General features: G+C 44.5%; 1 long non-coding RNA gene across 1 annotated transcript; it reads right to left on the bottom strand.

Annotated features, from left to right (window-relative positions):
- Positions 1-9,727: 9,727 nt before the first annotated feature.
- LOC308479196 lies at positions 9,728-13,135 on the bottom strand. Its single transcript, XR_013987547.1, has 2 exons — positions 12,968-13,135; positions 9,728-9,914 (listed from the first exon to the last, which is right to left on the bottom strand). It is a non-coding gene; the product is annotated as an uncharacterized lncRNA (long non-coding RNA).
- Positions 13,136-22,427: the final 9,292 nt, after the last annotated feature.

The following is a 22,427-nucleotide window of genomic DNA, read 5'->3' on the forward strand; positions in this document are numbered from 1 at the left end:
AGACCTAACATTGGTAGGCTTCATACTAGGGATAGATGGATCACCCCGCTCCAATTTGGTTCCCAGCTGAATGTGTGAATTGGCCAAGCTGGTCAGCAAGCTAGTTTAGGCCTTTCCAGGTGCAGCTTTAAAACTATGTTCTGAAACAGGAAGCATTCCAGCAATGCCAGCGAGCCATCCAGTTTTATGTTCTGATATAAATATAATGTTGAATATCTGGGTATAAGTTTTCTGATTTTGCACCCCCATTGCTCCTTTAAAGGGAGTCTTCTGCGGCAGTTATGGATTATCCATGTTATTGATCAAAGCAGGCTTTGTTCTCCTGCACTACGATGCATAACAGCTGGTCTTTCCATATTTAGTCACTATTTTGTGCTTTTCATAAGCATATATGCATGAGTAGCCAACGTGGTGCCCACCAGATGTTGGACTACAGCTCCCATCATCCCTTGCTTTTGGCCATGCCAGTTGGGCTGATGGGAGTTGTAGTCCCAGATATATATCACATTGGCTACCTCTGCTGCTAAAGGGAAGATTTTTACATTGGCAAGACAAGGAAGAAGGAAAAGGGGTCAGTTGGGAAAGGTTTTGAGGGAAGGCAAGACTGGTGCTGCCAAAAGAGCAGAGTTTATGGAGTTGATGATGCCAATCTCTTGCAGACTACATAATCTAATATGTCACTTGCTATTCTAAAAAGGAGCAGCCATCTCTCAGACCCGCTCATGCAACACAAAGTTAATAGTAGTGGATTACATTTGTCTAAGAAGCATCGACAAAGAGATCATTATTATTTTCATAATGTTATGTTTTGCTAATATCAGAAGGAGAACAGGTTAGTCCCAAGCCCCAAGTCACCTTTGATAAAAGATCCCAGTAAAAAGGGGGAGGAATGGACATGCAGGTGTGAAGCTACTGGATGATGCAGCAGCCAAAAAAAGCTCAAAAGAAGTCAAGTGCCCCACTCAAGGGAAGTCAAAATCCCACTCTGTTCTATCTTAGTCAGAACACATCTGGATTACTGTGTCCAGTTCTGGGCGTCACAATTTTAAAAGGGTTTTGAGACGCTAGATGATGTGGAGGAGAGGGCAACCAATATGATCAAGGGTCTGGAAACCAAACCTTATGAGGAAGTTGGGTATGTTTAGCCTGGAAAAGGAAAGACTCAGAGGAGATATGATAGCCCTCTTCAAACAGATAAAGGACTTGCACATGGAACACGTTTTCTCTTGCTCCAGAGGATAGGATCCGTACCAATGAATTCAAGTTACAAGAAATGAGATTCTGACTAAACACCAGGAAGAGCTTTTTGACAGTAAGAGCTGTTCTACCGTGGAACAGACTCACACAAGAAGTGGTGGCCTCTCCTTCTTTGGGTGTTTTTAAGCAGAGGTTGGATGGTCATCTGTCATGGATGGCTTCATTGAGATTCCTGCGTTGCAAGGGGTTGGACTAGACCTCTTCCAACTCTGCAGCTCCATGTTTCTATGAAAGGAATTTGCTCTGGCTGTGCCTTATGCATCCATCTCCTCACAATGTGGAGAATCTGTGTGGCTCTCTGAGAAGAGCTGGAGAGAAGAGATGGGGAGCCAATGTCAAACGAAGTGGGTTGGTGCGGTCACCTGCTAAGCAGAATAGCAAATCAGATGAATTACTTTGAAATGGGGTGAGCTTGCCCAGCTGGATTTGGGGTCCCTATTGCTCATTCTTCCCCCAAACCCTGCCGTGACAAGACAAAGAAAAAGAAGTCCTGTATGAGGGTGATCATGAGGTTTGCACTGGGAGTGACTTAGGTTAGAAAAGGGCAGGGGAAATTGCCAGAAGGAAGGAGAGTTCAAGAGACTTCTTCCCGAGGAAGAAGAGGTGCCCAAGTGGATCACACCAAGAGTCCATGTTGCCCAGTACTCTCTTTTCAACAGCCAGCAAGATGCTTCTGGGAAGCCCATAAACAAGGCACAAAGACAACAACAGCCTTCCTCTCCAGTGGGAACTTATGTTCCGGTTCCATCACAGCTAATTCCCACCAACAGATTTACCTTCTGTGAATGCACCTTTTTCATTCATTCATTCATTTAGACTTTATTGGCATAATGTAGACAATAAAAAAACCCATCCACAAAACATTAATAGTCCAGACATATTAAACACATAAAACATCTAAAAGACTCAGTAGCCATCATTAGGTCAGATTAATAAGTTTTAAATTTGACTTTAAAAGATCTCAACCAAGTATCCTGAAACAATATCATCCCTCAGCAGATATTGGATTACAGATTCTTTGCAAGTGTGTGTGTGTGTGTGTGTGTGTGTGTGTGTGTAGAGAGTATATACCCAATCCCCTCAAAATCACTCTAAGCTCAGAGCCCCTTAATCACCTTCTACAGAAAGTTCTGGAAATCGTACTAGGGAAATAATTATTACAAATTTAGCCACTGAGGAACACCCTAATGGGATCAGGGCAAGGGAAAGAGGTTGTATTTTACTGATGTGTATTAGCCCCTATCTGACCTCCAAATAATTGAAATATGTTGCCACCACAAACTAAACATACCTGGAAAACCTACCCTCATCCTGCTGGTTGAACCAATGGTTCCTCGCTTGAGCCCAAGCTCTATGGAAAATTTTAGACATTGTGGAATTGTTTCCCCAAAGCCCAGTGGATGCAAAACTAATGGAATCTTCAGAAATATTTGCCACTTAATTGTGCAGCCTTTGCACGCAGGGAAGATTTTAGTGAGAAAGTCGCCTCCAATGAAGCCAAATATCCAAGAGAGGTTTATTAGGGAAAGGGGGCAGTAGAGGGGAAAGGGGGAAGGGTGCGACTGTGCACAAGAGGTTTCAAAACATGTGCAGAGTTCCATGCAGGTACACCAAGAGATTCTGAGAGAGAGCATCTTTGGACTCCTGATCTCGGTGTTTCCAAGGAGACAAAGGACTGCTGTTAGTGCTGCTGGTAAATGAAAGCTATAACACACACAGGCCATAAATAAGGGAAAGCAGGAAGATCTCCCTTGCAAATAAAATAAGCCCTACTATCAATTCAGGTGCATAGTATGCCTAGCTTTGCAACCTTACAGCAATCAGTGTGGGGAAAACATGAACTGCTCAAACCTGTTTAAACACAGTAAAAGAATCTGGAAGATCAAGAGAAATATAAACATGCTGAGGTTCTACAAATCACTGCGTGTGGCGTTTGCTTCCTCTCATTAAGCAGCAAAGAGGCTCTGTTTTGTATATACACGGCAAAACAAATCTATATAGGTTTATAGGACATCGCAAACAGATCTGCACCTAACCATGGTTTCAAGATCACTTCAATTCTGTGCTATCTATATTTATAGCTATCAGTGGCCTCTGGTGCAATGTTGTTTTCTGGCCATTAACAGAGTGGCTTGCCCTTGTTGACAGTGCAGTGTCCCTTATTTTGAGACAGCAAATGCTTCAAACCACTGCGCTGTGAGGCACATAATCATTTGTTGTGAATACACAACTCTTGCAAAATGCTTTGAATACCAGGACTGGGAGTATCATTCAAAAACAAATTGTGGGCATGCATACAGAGTTTTGTCCTGTCTTGCAAACTTATTATCATCTCTTTGGAGCACCATTCACTTGTACTGACAACAGTGCACAAAGACTGAATGGGCTTGCCCCATGGCAGGTTTCTGCAAGTCCCCCTTCCAAACCTCTGCAATGCAGGAATATACAGCTGACCCATGCGGGGATCAAACCTGCGACCTTGGTGTTATCAGCACCACACTCTAACCAACTGAGCTATGACTTGATGCCTTTTGGAAGTTGGGAGATGGGCTACTTCAGTGTTAACTACTGCTGGATTTCACCCTCTCCCTGCCAGGCAGAAAATATTCTATAGTTTGTGCATACAGGGGGAGATGGGACCTTTTCCCTTTTTGAGGGGAATAGAGAATAAAATCTTGAAGTGGCAGTTTGGCATAAATGAGCCTTTGCATTGCAGCATCTTCCACTGCTCCTGAAGGCGATTTTAGGGTCCCAGAACAAGCTATGTAGCATATGAAGATTAGTCCTCCAACTGCCAATATGGTGGTGGCAGAGACAATGCCTAAGGATCAACAGCTACTGCTGCCGCCTTACTCCCAACATCTGCCACCAAAAGCAGTTGCCCATTTTGCCTAATAGTAGGGCTGTTCCTCAAGCTTCTATAACATTCTAACTTGGCAAAGATGGCCTTTTCCACCACAGACCTCAATGGGAAGGAACATTCTCGGTTAATGCAATTAATCCTGTGTGAATAACTTTGCAAAAGACATCTTCTTTTTCTAGCATCGTGTTCCATTTTCAACCACTGGGAGGCTGGTGAAGCAGAAACCGATAATCCGGAGTCAAAAGCAAACTCGCTTACAGAAGAGGATATTTAGAGAGGAGGGGGGACATGGCAAACTCACTCTCTCCACTCACTTTGTCGGCATTCCAAATGGTCCCTCGCTATCTTTTCCTCCCATGGAAAAAGGTAGCAGCGGCGCGTTCAAACGGCCACTCTGTTCTGCCATGCTATTCTCATGTGCCAAATTTGGAGTAGCCATTTCTTCAGAGGGCAAACTTTCCCAGGGACTTTTCAGGGCTTTAACAGAACTGAGGGAAGAAGCCTTTTCTTTCTTTTAAACAGAATTTTGCTTTTCCAGAACAAACAAACAAAAAAATCACTGAGAATTTCCCCTCCCCCAAAAGAAAACTGGTCAGTGGGTTTCAGCTTATCTATCTATCTATCTATCTATCTATCTATCTATCTATCTATCATCTCACACTGATATAGAAGTATTTATTAATAAATTATTGCTTCAGGACCATTAAAGTGGGATAGGAACATAGGAAGCGACCTTATACTTACTCAGCCCATTGGTCCATTTATCTCATCGCTCTCGACATGGACTGGCACCAGCTTTTTAGGTTTTCAGACGTGGGTCACTTCCCCAGATCTGCTGGAGATGGCGATCTTCTGCACGAGGCTTCCAAAGTGGGAGAAAAGGAAAGAGGGGTGCTTGGGCCAGACTCCATCATTTCTGCCTGAGGTGTGTGATGGCATCCCACCTTGCGTGGAGCACTGAAAGCAGCGCCAAAGAACATGTCAAGGCGAGGCCTTGAGTGAGTGAGAATTAAATAAAGAAAGAAAAAAATCCAGCCAAAAAATAAAGACGCCAGGCTCTCCAAGTGTACCTATTTTCCAAGGAGAGTCCCAGATTTACAGAAACAGTCCCAGTTTCTGATTTGATCCCGGAAAGTCCTGCTTTTCCTTAGGGTTGTCCCTATTTTCATCGGCAAAAATAGAAGACATCTGAAGGCAGCCATGCGTAGGGATTTAAAAAAAAACCAAATGTTTAATGTTTATATTATGTTTTTTGTTGGAAGCTGCCCAGAGTGGCTGGAGCAACCCAGTCAGATGGGCATGGTATAAATAATAAAATTATTATCATTATGAAATAGGACATCTCTATTTTCATCGGAGGGTATGAGACGCTGAGTCACTGTGAAGAGGAGCTGTATTTAAGATGGTGGCAAATGCCTTCTGTTTTTGATACTCACTTTGAAATGAGCATATTCCATGAAGCAGAACTATTTTTTTTTTCTGGAAAATATTATTCCTCCTTCTCTTCCTCCTCATTCATGGTTCAGTTTCCTGTCTCTGCTGCCTTCCTGGGGGTACCTTGCTTTTACTGCACGTATTTGCAGCTGTTGTACAGGCATCACTTGCCTGCACTGAGAAATACAGAGAAACTGAAATATCTACTCTGTTCATCTCTTTGTTCTTCTGCCCTTAATTCTCCCGTAATATATGTACACACCATTACCTGTAGATGAACTGCTTTTCTGGGTTGTTGTTTTTTATCCCACAGATAAAGAGGAAACAGAAGTAAATATTGCAGTTTACCATTAGATGGCGCTGCGGATTTAGCAAAGTCCTAATCCCCTCACTTGTGTCCATTTCACCCAAAGAAACAAGAGGATATTTTAGAAATTATACACTGATTTGACATATTTTGACATGTATAAATTATGAAATGAATCTCTGTGGTGCCAGCTTTCTTCTGCCTCCCTCCCTCTCCCTCTCTCTCTTATAAAATAGCCAGTGTGTGGTGGATCTTTAGCAGTGAGGTTCACCACAACTGCTATACCAAAAAGGCCACTGACTACATTCTTGGGGACCTCTTTCGTTTTCTCACCTTTAGTTTCTTGGTCTTTCCCTTTCCTCTTGGTTAGATGTGTCTCAGAAGAGCTCCCATGCCTTGAAATGGAATAGCCAAGGAATTAAGATACGATAAGTAAGCCTGTGGACCACAGAAAAGTGGGAGCCATTCGGCATTTGCTTCCTTATTCTCGGAGTCTCTGGATTTGGGCTCAGCAATTCTGTCAATTGCCATTTCTCTCAGCCCCCCTCTACTCCAATCTTAAATTCAATTAATTCTATTTCCACAGCAGTTTGTGATTTTTCTAAAGCCTACACAAAAACCACCCAGCATTTTATTGATTCTTTTGTGCGTGTTTTTCCCCAATTCATATCTCACCCATCCTCGCAAAGGAGCCCCGTGTGGTAATTTTTATACACATTTCCACTCGTATACACAATTTGTATGCAGTTTTGCATGTTTCTGCAACACATTTCACAAATACATGCATTTGCATGCGTGCTTTTGGCTAACGTGCACATTTTTTCTTGTTGGAGAACAGCATCGCAGAATGTGGAGATATGCTTACTAGCCCCAGAGGAGGCGTCCTTTAGGGAAACAGGTGGCATGACTGAACTGCTTCTGGCGCAACGGAACACCGTGACGGAAACCAGAGTGCACGGAAATGCCGTTTACCTTCCTGCCACTGGCGTGCTTTCGAGTTGGTAGGTTAGCAGGAGCTGGGACAGAGCAACGGGAGCTCACCCCGCAGAAGGATGGTGATTCGAATCCCCGCAGCAGGGTGAGCTCCCGTTGCTCTGTCCCAGCTCCTGCCAACCTAGCAATTCGAAAGCACACCAGTGCAAGTAGATAAATAGATACCACTGTGGCAGGAAGGTAAACAGTGTTTCCGTGCGCTCAGGTTTCCATCACAGTGTTCCATTGTGCCAGAAGCAGTTTAGTCATGCTGGCCACATGGCCCGGAAAGCTGTCTGTGGACAAGCGCCAACTCCCTCAGCCTGAAAAGCAAGATGAGTGCCACAACCCCATAGTCGCCTTTGACTGGACTTAACTATTCAGGGGTCCTTTACCATTTACCATTTCCTAGGTTCCACTGCAGTGATAAACTTGTGTGTAGGCTCACATGGAAAATTAGCAGAATGGGGTACGGCTAAGCTAAAAACCTGATATCTAACTTTCCAGGTGCAGGGTTTTTTCCTCTTGTATATAAGTATTCAGGCATATGAACCTCTACCTGTGATCAGATGTAGAATAGCCAGGATACTGATTTAGCCCCTTTGTGACAGCTAGGCCATTTTGCCCAGTTGCATGCCTGCTTCTCAGCCCAACAATGCCAGAAAATAACCAATATGGGGGCCCTGTGGTCGCTGTAGTAATCTAGCAATTGAATCCTGGAAATAATTGTGGGGCTCTTGAGGTAACCTTAAAAAAGGATGTGGAGAATCAAAGCAGATGTTACGAGACTCGTTTGGACCCCCAGTTGTAATTAGAATTGCGCTGCTATAGCGTAATTATTAACAACGCAATCCTATCTATATCTCCTCAGGAGTAAGTCCCAATGAGTTTAGGGAGGCATAGGGAAGTGTGTATAGGACTGTGGCCTACAAGAATAAGCAGTGAGGCAGGAGTAGGAATTTGAGGATGTCAATTCTCTCTCAGTTTCTTATTCTTCCAGTGTTTGGTTCTCTTTATCTCTGCATCAGTTGGCAATAATAATAATAATAATAAATCATGAAAGTTCATCAGCGTTTTAACACAAATCTCTCCCAATATTTGTGTTCATATGAAATATAAACATTTCTGCAGAGCAATTTCCTCTAACATAATGCATTTTTTAATGTGATTGTCACTCAAATATGCATTTTTACGCCACACTTACCTCAGTATTTGCATTGTTATGCCCAAGAACATGGCTGGAGAACTGCTTTACAAAACCTGGAGAATTTTGAAGGATGGCCATGTTTCAGTTCTTGTTCTGGACAGTGTGAACTGGGTAGAGTCACATTTAAATGTGAACTGAATTCAGGGCCGGCCCACACATGAGGCAAGGTGAGGCAACCACCTCAGGTGGCAGGATCTGCAGAGGCAGCAGATCCCAGTGTTGATTTTTAGTTCCTCTTCCACCACCTTTGTTCCTGATGAACATCCTCACTTACCCCGTCTGGCCCAAAATGTCCTGGGACAGCCCTGACTGAACTGAATCTCTCCTCCACCTGTAGTCAGGATGTCCCTTCTTCAAATCCCAGCCCTGCCTTTAGTTTTAGGGAGGCCACTGCCCCCATGTTTCAGCTGCCTGGCCTACCACTACCTGGTTTGTGGAATGAGGTTGGGAGTAGCAGCCAAAGGATTACTGACATAGTGTATATGAAATGCTTGGAGCACTAAGGAGAATTGAAGGACCAGTGTAAACAGTGATGTCTGCACTGGTTGTTGGGAGTTAGGATTTCCTTATCGATTTCCTTATTGAAAACTCATTTCCAGGGCTTTTTAGACTCGTCTACCCATGTACTATCTGAAACCCAAGGGGTGCATTGGTTGCCATATGTGAATTCTCCCCACCCCCCAGCTCTCCTACCCCACTAAAAGTCAAACAGCACCATCCTAGGCATGTCTACTCAGAAGTAAGCCTCACTAAGTTCAGTCATACTTACTCTCAGGGATATATATATTCAATAAATAATAATAATAATAATGATAATAATAATAATAATATACAGGACTGCAGCCTTAGTTATCCTCTGTGTGGTTTAGCTGCTCTACGTAGCTCAAAAGCATCGATGTGGAGTAAAACCTTCTTATCTGCAGGAGTAAAACCTTATCTGCAGTTTTCTTTGAGATACAAAGGTCTGACACTTAAAAGATTTACTGAACTACTGGCCAAATAAACTACCTAATGGCCTGAATGCTCACCTTACATTTAAAGCACTTTAAAGAATTTTGGGAACTGCCGTTTGCGAAGGGTGCTGGGAATTGTAGTTTGGGGGCAAGCTACAGTTCCCAGGACTCTTTGGGGGGGAGTCATGTGCTGTAAATCCATGGCGTGTGTATGCAGCCATGGTTTTATGTTCCTTTGGTCTTCTTGGGGACCTCATTCAATTCAATTACTCTGAGCTTGGGTTCCCAAGGGGCAGGCTGAATGATGCTGGCAAAATGACTCCCGTCTCTCTGCCAACCTAGTTGCCCTCAGCCTCCCTTCCTCCAGAAACACACACACACATCACCCACTGATGCTGAGTGTAAGAGGAGATGCCTATCTTCCATGGGTGCCAAACTATACACAAGATGAGCTCGCCCACCATCAGACTGTGCTGTCTTCAAAGATATAAGCTTTGCACTTTTCCCACACATCATGTAGGTGTGTGACGCCCTTCTGCCCATCTGTTACTTTGAGGCTTCCTGCCCTCCTCTCCGCCTCTAGAAATTTTCCTTAAGCCTTCACCAGAGTCTCGTATCCCAACACTGACATTTATAGGTTAACTGGATCCCTTTGCATCCCAGGATTTTTGTGACATCACATAATTGTAATAACTAGCTGTGTTGTGTTGCATCATTATAGCCTTAACCCTATAGACATCTACACGAGGCATTTAATTTCCCCACGCAAGGCTTGAAGAGGAAGATATAGTTGAAAGCCGTGCAATATGCAAAGTGTTAACCTCTTCCGATTGTATCAGGATCTTCTTTGAATTTTCGTTCATTACCTCCAGGAAACGAAGTGATGATAAGCCTGACGTCTGAGATTGCCAAAGACAGAATCTGTAATGAAAGCAGGGAATGCAGTAAACAAATTCTCTTTACAAATTGTCTCATGAGGGACTGTCTGTGCCCTAATGAGGCCATGCATACTATTGAATATTTTCCCGGGCAACCCTTTCCACCTGAAAAAATAAAATAAAATAAAGGTCAGCCCACGGTCTCGGAGGAGCACGAGTCCATCCAACCACAAGGCATCAACTCAAAATCGGTTGGCCGGATTTGATCAGCCAAGGTGAAATCATGTTTTGTTTTGTTTTAATTGTAGCAGCTCCTGCCACCCCCTTGCCACCCCCCACCAAAGCCTCGCTTACTGGGGTTATGCAGCGGCTTCTGGTGAAATCTCACGAGACTTCCATGAGATCTCACGAGATCTCATCAGAACCTGCCGCAGCGACACAACCCCAGCAGTGGGCAGGGTGCCTGAGGGACCATTGCATAAGGAGCTGACAGATGAGCTGAGATTTAAGAAGAGAATGCATAAGAAATGGAAGAAAGGGGAAATTGCAAACGAAGAGTAAGCTGAGTAGCCAGCAATTGGCTTATACCAACTGGAACATGGAAGGAAAGAAACATCAGCCACAGCATCCTATATCATCTCTACACAAAACTGGCCCCGTTGAACTCCGCTGCTGTGTAATCATGTGATGCGCTGCCGTTTGGCACCAGGAAAGAAAGGAAGGGGGAAAAACCCACTAGGGTTTCACCAGGTGTGTTAAAAGAAGGTGGTGTGTGTAACACATCACCAGATGCTTACGGCGAGATGATGTTCAACACGAGTAGGGTGCCTTCGTTGTTCCGATCTGAAAGAAGTCACAGGCCAGCCATCCTTATTAGAACTCCATTTTCACTTTCGCCGGAGTTCATGTAACAAGCCGGACTTTCTCTCTATTACGGAAGACCCTCCTTCATTCCAACAAAGGAAAGCTTTCCAGGGAAACTGCCCCTGCTCCGCTTCACCTAGCAGCGTGGGGGTTTGTGGCGAAAGAAGCAATTCTCACAAAGAATAAGCTGTGAAGTGCATTCCTTAAGAAGTGTTTTATTGCTGTTCCTTTTGGGGAGCCCCAGGTTGGGGGTGGTCATCTTTCCGTGACATGCCGTCCCATGTGCCACCGAACAGGGTGACAGCTCGAGGGGGGTGGGGAGGCTGCAAATTGGTTTTTGAGATTTGAGAGAAAGATGCCATCAAAGAAAGCATCTATATATTTTGAACACAATGGTTCAACAAGAGAGTATGAAGAACTCCGTCTGTTGATTTCGAGAGTAAGTGCGTCATTTTTAATAATAGCAAAGTTGCAAGGTAAGGGGCAATCTGTTTTGCAGTGTGAGATGTGGCTGCAGAAGCCTGTGAAATTTATGTTCACAGTGGTGACTCGTTTCGTTAATGTTTCCCCAAGCACTCTGAGATTTAATTTTGCTGTATGTCTTTGGTCACCCAAAACTAGTTTGCATTGCCAGCGTTTATGCCCTAGGTCAGGAATAGGGGCCAAATATCCTCTCTGTCTGGCCCTTGGGTCTCTTCCCCAGGTCATACTAGTTAGAAGGACCACTAGTCAGAGATGGTGGGAGTTGTAATCCAAAACAGCTGGAGACCCAAGTTTGAGAAAAACTGTTTTAGACCTTCCCCTTTCCACCTAAGGCCACTGCCACTACAACCAAGCAGGATGAAGAACCAGCCAATGAGAAGAGGTGTCACGGGACACCTGACCTCCCATTAGCCACATTGCTGTCCTGACACGGTGCCACACACCTCACATACCCCAGTGTATGTGAGAGAGTAAGTTACCCCTCTGGGGCTAGTAAATTCTTCCTCTTAGACACTCAAGAAGTCAGCTTTTTGGGGGTAAAGGAATGAAGCGTGCCTCCAATTTTAACTCAGAAGAAAGCACAGCTTCTGAGATGGTGACTTAATGCCTGTTCACTTGGCTACATCAGTCCCACAAAAACCTATGGTGCCGGGGTGCCAACTTGAATAAAATATTGGAGGGGCCCAAGTAAGCCCCACGCCACATGATCATCACATGACGCAGTGCACGCACACCATTTGAATGGCAATGCCCATCATCTTTGGGGGGGGCCAGCCCCCTCAAATATTTTATTGGCGGGTGCCAAAAGACCTCAGCCTCTATGGTTCCTATGCTATGTTGAGAGCCAGGCCTGTTCTCCACACTGTATGGAGGAAGGAACTGGGTAGGTGGGCCATCTGTTAATTTCAGTTTCTCATTTTCCATTCTTCAGCTCTTGTTGTTGTTGTTGTTTAGTCGTTTAGTCGTGTCCAACTCTTCGTGACCCCACGGACCAGAGCACGCCAGGCACTCCTGTCTTCCACTGCCTCCCGCAGTTTGGTCAAACTCATGCTGGTAGCTTCAAGAATACTGTCCAACCATCTCGTCCTCTGTTGTCCCCTTCTCCTTGTGCCCTCCATCTTTCCCAACATCAGGGTCTTTTCCGGGGAGTCTTCTCTTCTCATGAGGTGGCCAAAGTATTGGAGCCTCAGCTTCAGGATCTGTCCTTCCAGTGAGCACTCAGGGCTGATTTCCTTCAGAATGGATAGGTCTGATCTTCTTGCAGTCCATGGGACTCTCAAGAGTCTTCAGCTCTACATATTTCCAAATCAGTTCACACGTTCCATTCAAAAAAAAAAAGTCACAAAAATTCATCGGCATTTTACTGAAAAATTCTCCATAGATACACACTTCTGTATCCAATCTACCTAATGTACAGACTTCCTCAGAGCAATTTCCCATAATGCAACACATTATTGTATGTTACGGGCATTTCTGTGCACACTTTCTATGCATTTCTGCCCACATTACTTGGCCAGAGAACTGCCTTGAAAAATTCAGAGAAGCGCCAATCCCAGACGATCGCCGTGTTTTAGTTTGCGTGTCCACCTCCGAAAGTGTAAATTAAATGTGCCTGTTCTGAATTTCTTTCTCCCTCCCCCTCCCCCCTCCACATCCCATTCAGAATCTGATCTCTGAATCTGTGATCTCCTAGCATTGCATAGACATGCACTGCATTTCACAGACATTTCCCAAATTGGACCGACTTACTTGCTGCAAGACATCTCAAGCCTGATTGAGCCGCCCGTACCACACAACACGGACTTGGCTCCATAGATGGATGAGCTGGCAGGTTGGGGCTGCTTGCAAGTTTCTGTCACCACTATTATTTCCCGGTGCCCGCAGCCATCTACTGTCGCCACACACAGACGCTCAAGACACCAGAAGGTGCTCTACCATTGAAAGGAGGGGCGAAAGGAAGGCCCAACCGTCACCATAGTAACGGAAGCGCATGCCAGGGGGAAGGTTCATGCGCAAGAAAGAAGTGCATTATACCAGAAATACGTCGCCATAACAACAATGTAACACTGATGGGGGGTAGGGTATTTATTTATTTATTTATTTATTTATTTATTTATTTATACAAATAAAATAATACAGTGGTACCTCGGGTTAAGTACTTAATTCGTTCCGGAGATCCGTACTTAACCTGAAACTGTTCTTAACCTGAAGCACCACTTTAGCTAATGGGGCCTCCTGCTGCCGCCGCAGCACAATTTCTGTTCTTATCCTGAAGCAAAGTTCTTAACCTGAAGCACTATTTCTGGGTTAGCAGAGTGTGTAACCTGAAGCGTATGTAACCCGAGGTACCACTGTAAATCGGTCCAGGGGTGCAATGGCCCACAAGGGAAGCTGGCTGGGACACCAGTTGCCGGCTTTAGTTTTTATAAACTAAAGATGATGCATAATAATTCGCACGTCACAGACTATTGCAGCCGCTTTAATGTGGCATGGAGGACATTCGGTAAACAGAAAAAGGTCAGAACTGGGTGCAGAACCTGCCTAAATAGGGAAGGGCAAGCCAAGACCAAAGCGTTCAGTATATAGAATTTCACTCTAGCGGACTACAAAAGGAAGTTGTGTTGTGGATGAAAAATAAACCCACGTATTGTGGGTTTGACTGAGTACTGTAAAAGTTAAAAACTCTTTTCAAATGCAATGAGCAAGAGTTAAGTATCCGGTTACTGAATCAAAGAGTCACCTGGCTGTGACAACAAATGCTATATAAATTTTATTATTTATCCCCTGCCCATCTGGTTGGGTTTCCCCAGTCATATATATATGAATGACTCAGGAATGGCAGAGGAAGGGCACAAGAGGCTAATAATTATTTGATGTGGAGGACAAATTTAGCTTGCTGTGAGCTCCCGTTGCTCGGTCCCTGCTCCTGCCAACCTAGCAGTTTGAAAGCACATCAAAGTGCAAGTAGATAAATAGGTACCGCTCCAGCGGGAAAGCAAACGGCGTTTCCGTGCGCTGCTCTGTTCGCCAGAAGCGGCTTAGTCATGCTGGCCACATGACCCGGAAGCTGTACCAATAAAGCGAGATGAGCGCTGCAACCCCAGAGTCGGCCACGACTGGACCTAATGGTCAGGGGTCCCTTTACCTTTTTAGTCTTCAGGATAATCCCTCTTCTGAAGCTGCTATTTGCAATGTGAGGAAAGCCCTGTGGGCACCATTGATTGCCCCAGTAATTATCAGCCCCACCAGTGGATACTATATGCACTATCTTTAAAAAAAATTTAAAAACAAAACCCTGAACATTAAATGTTATGCCAGGTTAGATCCTAACGCTCTTGGGTGGAAAGGGAGCTGTTAGTCCATGTTCATTCTTCTGCCAAGAGAAGACCACCTAGCTGGTTTCATATTGCTTTGCAGTTGCTGTAGCTGCTAAGCTTATGTTTTACAGATTATTCTTGGTGCTGCAACCTTTATACTTGGTTTTAGTGCTTTTCTTGTGTAAGAGTCCGAACTGTAATTGCACATCTTTTAAACCACTCTGAGAACAAAGTTATAGGGGTTCTATTACAAATAAATGGGACGCGGGTGGCGCTGTGGGTAAAACCACAGAGCCTAGGACTTGCTGATCACAATGTCAGCGGTTCGAATCCCCACGGCGGGGTGAGCTCCCGTTGCTCAGTCCATGCTCCTGCCAACCTAGCAGTTTGAAAGCACATCAAAGTGCAAGTAGATAAATAGGTACCACTCCGGCAGGAAGGTAAACGGTGTTTCCGTGCGCTGCTCTGGTTTGCCAGAAGCGGCTTAGTCATGCTGGCCACATGACCCAGAAAAACTGTCTGTGGACAAGCGCCAGCTCCCTCAGCCAGTAAAGCGAGATGAGCACCGCAACCCCAGAGACATTCAGGACTGGACTTAACTGTCAGGGATCCCTTTACCTTTACCTTTACCTTTACCTTTACCTTTATTAAAAATCAAAGTGGACGACTGATGACCGATTCAAATTTTGACTGACAAAACTCCAAGCTGAGCGTTTTGAGTAAGATGCTTTTCAGTTGCCATCTTTTGGCAGGCTTAAGAGATCATAAGCTGTTAGTCCTGTTGAAATATTTAGGGCTGTATCCAATTCTCCATGAGAGGAACACCACTTTAACCCTCCTCTTGCTCCCATCCTCGCCCCACCCAACTCAGCTCCAAAGGGTCCCCCAAACCTCCAGAGGTAATTCTGAGAGTGCATGGAGGATGCAGGAGATAGGAGAGGAAGGGAAAGCTCACTTCTGCAAGCTGGATACTGCCCTTAGCATGCTTTCCATGATATGGGGTGAACTATACTAAGATTAGGGACGCGGGTGGTGCTGTGGGTTAAACCAAAGAGCCTAGGGCTCTCCGATCAGAAGGTCAGCACTTCGAATCCCAGTGACGGGGTGAGCTCCCATTGCTCAGTCCCTGCTCCTGCCCACCTAGCAGTTCAAAAGCACATCAAGTGCAAGTAGATAAATAGGTACCGCTCCGGCGGGAAGGTAAACGGTGTTTCCGAGCACTGCTCTGCTTTGCCAGAAGCGGCTTAGTCATGCTGGCCACATGACCCAGAAGCTGTACACCGGCTCCCTTGGCCAATAAAGTGAGATGAGAGCCGCAACCCCAGAGTCGTCCGCGACTGGACGTAATGGTCAGGGGTCCCTTTACCTTTACCTTTACGTGCCAACATGTACCTTTGCATGCCAACAACCCAAGGCGATTGTTTCACTGTTATTCATATGTCTATTTGAGGTTATAAAAAGAAATCACAACAAAATACTAATTTATCTTGTATGTAGATACGCACAAACCTTTTAACTCTTGCTAAAAGTCATACTTCTGCCTCTGAAATTTGAAAGCGACACTCCCAGACAGTACTCATGCGGGACATTATGCTCTTTTTCGTAGAGGTGTTAAAGTCAGAAAAACCAGTCCTCTTTTTCTTCATTCTTTGCTAGGTGTGTGAGCCCTTTTCTTCCAAGTGTCAAGTCAGAATGTCTGCACGACGGAATGAGACCCACAGAGAGCATTGTGGGAGATTGCCTTGCTTTCCGAAGCAATTCCTTTCCCTCCAGGGATCTTTTGCAAGTGGCCTTCCTAGAACTGGGAGCCAGGGGGAGGCAGCATGTACTCAAGTGTTATTCGGCAACTTGAGGAGTGAGATGTGTAGAGAAAAGAGAGGGAGTAAAAAACGTTGAGTACATGGCAAAAAGTAGAGGGACACTTTACCTCAGTCTGCTAGTCTGGGACTGGAGTGGCCAATGTTGCAAAACCTTTAGGATGAGAGGAATTCTCACCGTGCATATGGGGTCCAGGCATAGATGGGTCCCAATGCAATCAAAAGCAGTGCTGGAGAAGAAATATTCTGTACAGTGAGCTGCCAACCTATGCAACGCCACAAACCAGAACAGGTAACACTCGAAGAACTCCCAAAGATTAGTGAGACATGAATTACCCTTGTGGAAGCCATGCTTTTGCTGCTTCGCAAAGCCTCCCTCTTCTAAATTTATTTATTTGGTTTTTCAAATTAAAATTTTACAGAAATATATCAAACATAAATTGTGAAAACAAGGTTTCAATGAATCTCCTGGACTTCCATCCTCCCCATCGTGGGTCCTATTATTCAGCATTTCCTCCCACATATTTTATGATGATCCAAATCTGTTACCTCTCCACTGTGTCCAAAATTCACCCTTAAACTACAAGTGATATTCCAATCCTACTAACGATTTTTACAGTTTACAATGGTCTTTAAGATAAGTTATAAATTTTCCCCATTCCTTGTTAAAATTTTGGTCTTCCTGATTTCTGACTCTTCCAGTCATTTTAGCCATTTCAGCATAGTCCATTAACTTCATCTGCCATTCTTCTCTGGTAGGAACTTTATCTTCTTTCTGTCTCTGAGCCAGTGACATCTGTGCAGCCGTGGTCGCATACATAAATAGTCTTTTCTGCTCCCTTGTGGTTTGGGCACCTAGAATTCCTAAAAGGACAGCTTCAGGCTTTTTAACAAAGGTTATTTTTTAAAAAAATTCCAACTCATTATATATCATTTCCCAAAATCCTAGCAAAAATGTGTAAAACATGCTCAAAGTTTGGAGCATTGTCTCTGGAAGACAAAGCTCTTACTACCTCCACTACTGGAGGCAGGAAGCTTCCTGGGGTGGATCTACACACAGGGGGGAAACCCCCACTATAAATAAGTCAGAAATTAAATCGTTTTAGCAGGCATGTCCAGCTCCCAAGAGACTGTGATCTACTCCCAGTATAAAAAAAAACACTGACAGTGATCTACCCATTGTCATTGTAGGGAGGAGGAATGTGCATGGGGTGGGTGGATTGCCCAGAGTTGTTGAGCTTTTGGGGGAAGATCCCATGATCTACTAGGAGTACAGAGTGCCCAGGGAGTACAGAGGAGCTCTCAGGCCAGGCAATGCAGAACCATTGTGTTTTGGGTATATTTTAACAGATTATTGTTTTACCTTTTTGTTTTTGTAAGCTGTTTTGCATATAATTCATTATCAAACTGCAGTAGCCGCATTGCATTCATAATAAAGGTAAAGGGACCCCTGACCATTAGGTCCAGTCTTGACTGCCTCTGGGGTTGCGTGTTCATCTCGCTTTATTGGCCGAGGGAGCCGGCATACAGCTTCCGGGTCATGTGGCCAGCATGACTAAGCCGCTTCTGGCAAACCAGAGCAGAGCAGCGCATGGAAACGCCGTTTACCTTCCCGCCGGAGGGGTACCTATTTATTTACTTGCACTTTGACGTGCTTTCAAACTGCTAGGTTGGCAGGAGCAGGGACCGAGCAACGGGCGCTCACCCCGTCGCGGGGATTCAAACCGCCGACCTTCTGATCGGCAAGTCCTAGGCTCTGTGGTTTAACCCACAGCGCCACCCGCGTCCCTTGAGGAGAGACTGGGACCCTTCCTCAAATCAGGGAACATAAGAAGCTGCCGCCTACTGAGCCAGACCCTGGACGCTCAGTATCGTTGACGCTGATTATCAACAGCTCTCTAGGGGTAATGGCGAGGGTCTTTTCCTGCTGTACCCAGAGATGCCCACGGCCGGTCTTCAGGGAGCCAGAGTTCTGGTACACACAACTTTGAAAAGTGACAGGCCCAGCAAAATTTCTCTGTCTCCTCCACTCCACCCACCACCCAACACTTTGGTCAACTGTAGTGGGATGACTGCAAGAAAAGTCCACATTGTGAAAAATCCAAAGCGTTCATTTCTGCAGCCTATCACCACAGTTCAATTACCCACAGCTTTAACACGGCCAATTAGCATTCTTCAGAGCTAGATTTCTTTGAATGACAGGTAACCATGGAGAGCCACAATCCAGTAACCGACTTTCCGTTTTCTTTTTAATGAAGGGTAAGATATTTGCATGGGCCATACCTGCTATTGTTTCAGGGTTGCCAAGCTAGGAGACGTATTAATGCTATATCGGGGGCTGGGGAGAGGTTGTTTCTGATTTAAGGAGGAATGAAATCGGGGGATATAGAGGGAGAATATTTCTGTCTATGCCTTTCATGTCTCTCTCTCCACTCTACTCCCCTCCCCTTTCCAGGCAACGATGTACAAAACTCTAAATGGTAGCTGTTTCTCTGGGGTGGGGTGGAGAGGGCTCTCAGACTAAATGCGGCGCTATTCTTCCCACATCGCGGGTCTGTCCCAATTTATTCTGCTTTCTAAAAAGCCCTTTTGTTAATGTTACCAAGGACCACACTCAAGGAAGAATTACCTAGAAAACCAGTATGTTTTGCAAAGCATTCCCTCCGCACACATTCAGCTCACAATAAGAATCAGCTGGCATTCTTCCTCGGCTGCCGCGTGATGAAAAGAGCATGGCGAAGACTATGCCAGGTCACTGGCAGCAGGAAACTGCGTACTTAATTGTGGGATGTGTGAAGTCATAATGAAGAGACAGCTTTCCTGAGCATGTACAAAGGACTGTAGGGTAGGCTTCTTGAAAGATGAGCACATGTTTTGTTTTGTTTTTAAAAAGAGATAGTCTTGATTGTCTGACGTCTGTCTCAGGTTTTTTGTTTTAAATGGAGGCCCCTATTTTCACCTTATTTTGTCTTTTAAAACATTTGCTACTCTGTTGTTGTTGTTGTTGTTGTCATCGTTATTATTATGCCACCCATCTGACTGGGTTGCCCCAGTCACTCTGGGTGGCTTCTAACAAAGTATTAAAAAACACACAAACACCTGCAAACATTAAAAACCTCCTCGTACTGGGCTGCCTTTAAATTTTCTTCTAAAAGTCAGATAGATGCTTATTTCCTTGACATCTGATGGAAGAGTGTTCCACAGGATGGGCAAGTCTACACACACACACACACGGGTTTCCTTTATTCATGTCTCAGAAAGCGCTAGGCAAAATGGCCTCCCAAGATTCTCCAGACTATTTGTGGCTGGTTAAGTTAGGGATGGGTGAACGTTTTGCCAAACAGGAAATTCTGCAATGGTTCAGAAGCAGATATAGATACTGTAGATGATAGATAGATAGATAGATGATAGATAGATAGATAGATAGATAGATAGATAGATAGATGATAGATAGATAGATAGATAGATAGATAGATGATAGATAGATAGATAGATGATAGATAGATAGATAGATGATAGATAGATGATAGATGAATTGCCATAAAATTATTTCCCAAGAAATTTTGGGCCAGCCCTCAACTCTAGTCTCTACAGGGAGAGCAGGGGAAAGGGCCTCCTTCCTGCCCCAGAACTCTTCTCATCACCCTGCGTGAATAGGAGGATGACCTTTCAGAACCTTTCAGGGGTCTAAAACTCTCTCGGATGCCCCGTGCCCAAATACTGGATGCTACCGGCTTCAGAAATTTGCCCTATGTCTTGCAGACCCTCCAAGTGTGTATATTTTCCAGGCACAGTCCTAGATTTACAAAAGCCATTTTGGTTTCTGATTTGATCCCAGAATGTCCTGCTTTTCCTTAGGACGTCCCCATTTTCATCACAGAAATGTTGGAGGGTATGGAGTTATGTAAACCACCGAGCAAAGGAGATAAGTAACTGCTCAACCTTTAGACATCTGAAGGCAATCCTGTACAGTGGTACCTCAGTTTTTGAATGTCTCAGAAGCCGAACGTTTCGGTTTTCAAACACCATAAACCCGTAAGTAAATGCTTCAGTTTTCAAACATGCCTCGGAAGTAGAACATGCCACGCGGCTTCCTCTGAGTGCAAGATCCGGAGGCGTAGCTGTCGGCTATTGAGGTTTTGGTTTTTGAACGTTTTGTAACTCAAACAGTATTCCGAAACAGATTACGTTCAAAAACTGAGGCACCACTGTTTTGGAAAGTTTTTTAATGTTCATTGTTTTATTATATTTTTATATATGTTGGAAGCCACCCATAGTGGGTGGGGCAACCCAGGCAGATGGGCAGGGTATAAATTATTATTATCATTATTATCATTATCATGAGAATGATGATTAAATAAGGTGTCCCTATTTTCATTGAAGAAATGTTGGAGTATGATCTTGTGGAGGGCAAAGGAAACAATGACAGGGGATGGGAGCAGAGCAAGGGCGCTCGGCTCATCACACACTCTTGTCTGTTTACTTTACTCCATGGATGAAGAAATTAAAAGATGCCTGCTTCTTGGGAGAAAAGCAATGACAAACCTAGACAGCATCTCAAAAAGCAGAGACATCACCTTGCCAACAAAGGTCCGTATAGTTAAAGCTATGGTTTTCCCAGTAGTGATGTATGGAAGTGAGAGCTGGACCATAAAGAAGGCTGATCGCCGAAGAATTGATGCTTTTGAATTATGGTGCTGGAGGAGACTCTTGAGAGTCCCATGGACTGCAAGAAGATCAAACCTCTGCATTCTGAAGGAAATCAGCCCTGAGTGCTCACTGGAAGGACAGATCCTGAAGCTGAGGCTCCAATACTTTGGCCACCTTATGAGAAGAGAAGACTCCCTGGAAAAGACCCTGATGTTGGGAAAGATTGAGGGCACAAGGAGAAGGAGACGACAGAGGACGAGATGGTTGGAGAGTGTTCTCAAAGCTACCAGCATGAGTTTGACCAAACTGCGGGAGACAGTGGAAGACAGGAGTGCCTGGTGTGCTCTGGTCCATGGGGTCACGAAGAGTTGGACACGACTAAACAACTAAACAACAACAACAATGGATGAAGAATTTGTGAGGAACCTACAGGTGTTACTGAACTCCCAACTCCAGCTCCCAGAATGGCTAAGGGTGATGGGGCTGTAGTCCAGCAACATCTGGCCGGCCACAGGTTCCCTATCCCTGCTATGCTTACATGCAGAACAGCTGAAGAGGACTTTGGCTGTGAGGTCTGTTGCTTCTTCAGACTTAGATGAGCAGAAGGGACGTTTTCCGATGCATCACCAGCACCAAATGTCTATGCCTGAATTCTGCAAGTTTCATTTACTAGCAAACACACAGAGAGAGACACATACAAGCAAACAAATATTGCATCCTCGAAAATGAGCTCTTTTGAATTTCCTCCTAAAAGGAAACCAGGGTTTTAATTTTATTTTTAAAATTTGTGTCACACTGTCACATTTCTAGCAGGCAGGAACGTGGCTTTTAAATGCAGATGTTGTATGTTCAGATTCACGCGGGCTTATTAGCAGAATAAGACAAACCTACGCAACAAAGCTTTCTGCCAACGGAGAACCCCGAACGCAATGATGAAGAGCTTTGAAAGGCTTGCTTGTTATTACATTCAGAAGAAACTGGTACGTGTATTATTAATTCATATTATGATAGTGCCTCTAGGATTCTAACTAGGGTAAGATCTAAAGCTTTGACAAAATATTTGTGACTCCCCGTGGAATGAGAAATTAGAGAGAAGCAGAGAACTATTTTAATTGACCTTTTAGAAGTTTCACCATACTCGCCTACCTCAGAGGGTTGTTGTAAGGGTCGCTGAAAAGAATTGTGTTCCAAAATTAGAGGTGATGGTAGAGTAGAGGCGTTGTGTTGCATGTCCTCCGGGAAATCTCTTTTGGAGTCTAAAAGTGGAAAGGGGGAACAGAAGTAAAAATGGAAAGATCATAAGAGGAGTCTGCTAAATGAGGCCATTCTAGTTCAACATCCTTTTCTCACAACGACTGATCGGATGTCTATGGCTAACCATCCAAGAGTCTATATTTTCCAGGGACAGTCCTGGGTTTACAGAAG

This window comes from Podarcis pityusensis (assembly GCF_964106645.2).
Source record: "Podarcis pityusensis genome assembly, chromosome: 6".
NCBI classification, from domain to species: Eukaryota; Metazoa; Chordata; class Lepidosauria; order Squamata; family Lacertidae; genus Podarcis; species Podarcis pityusensis.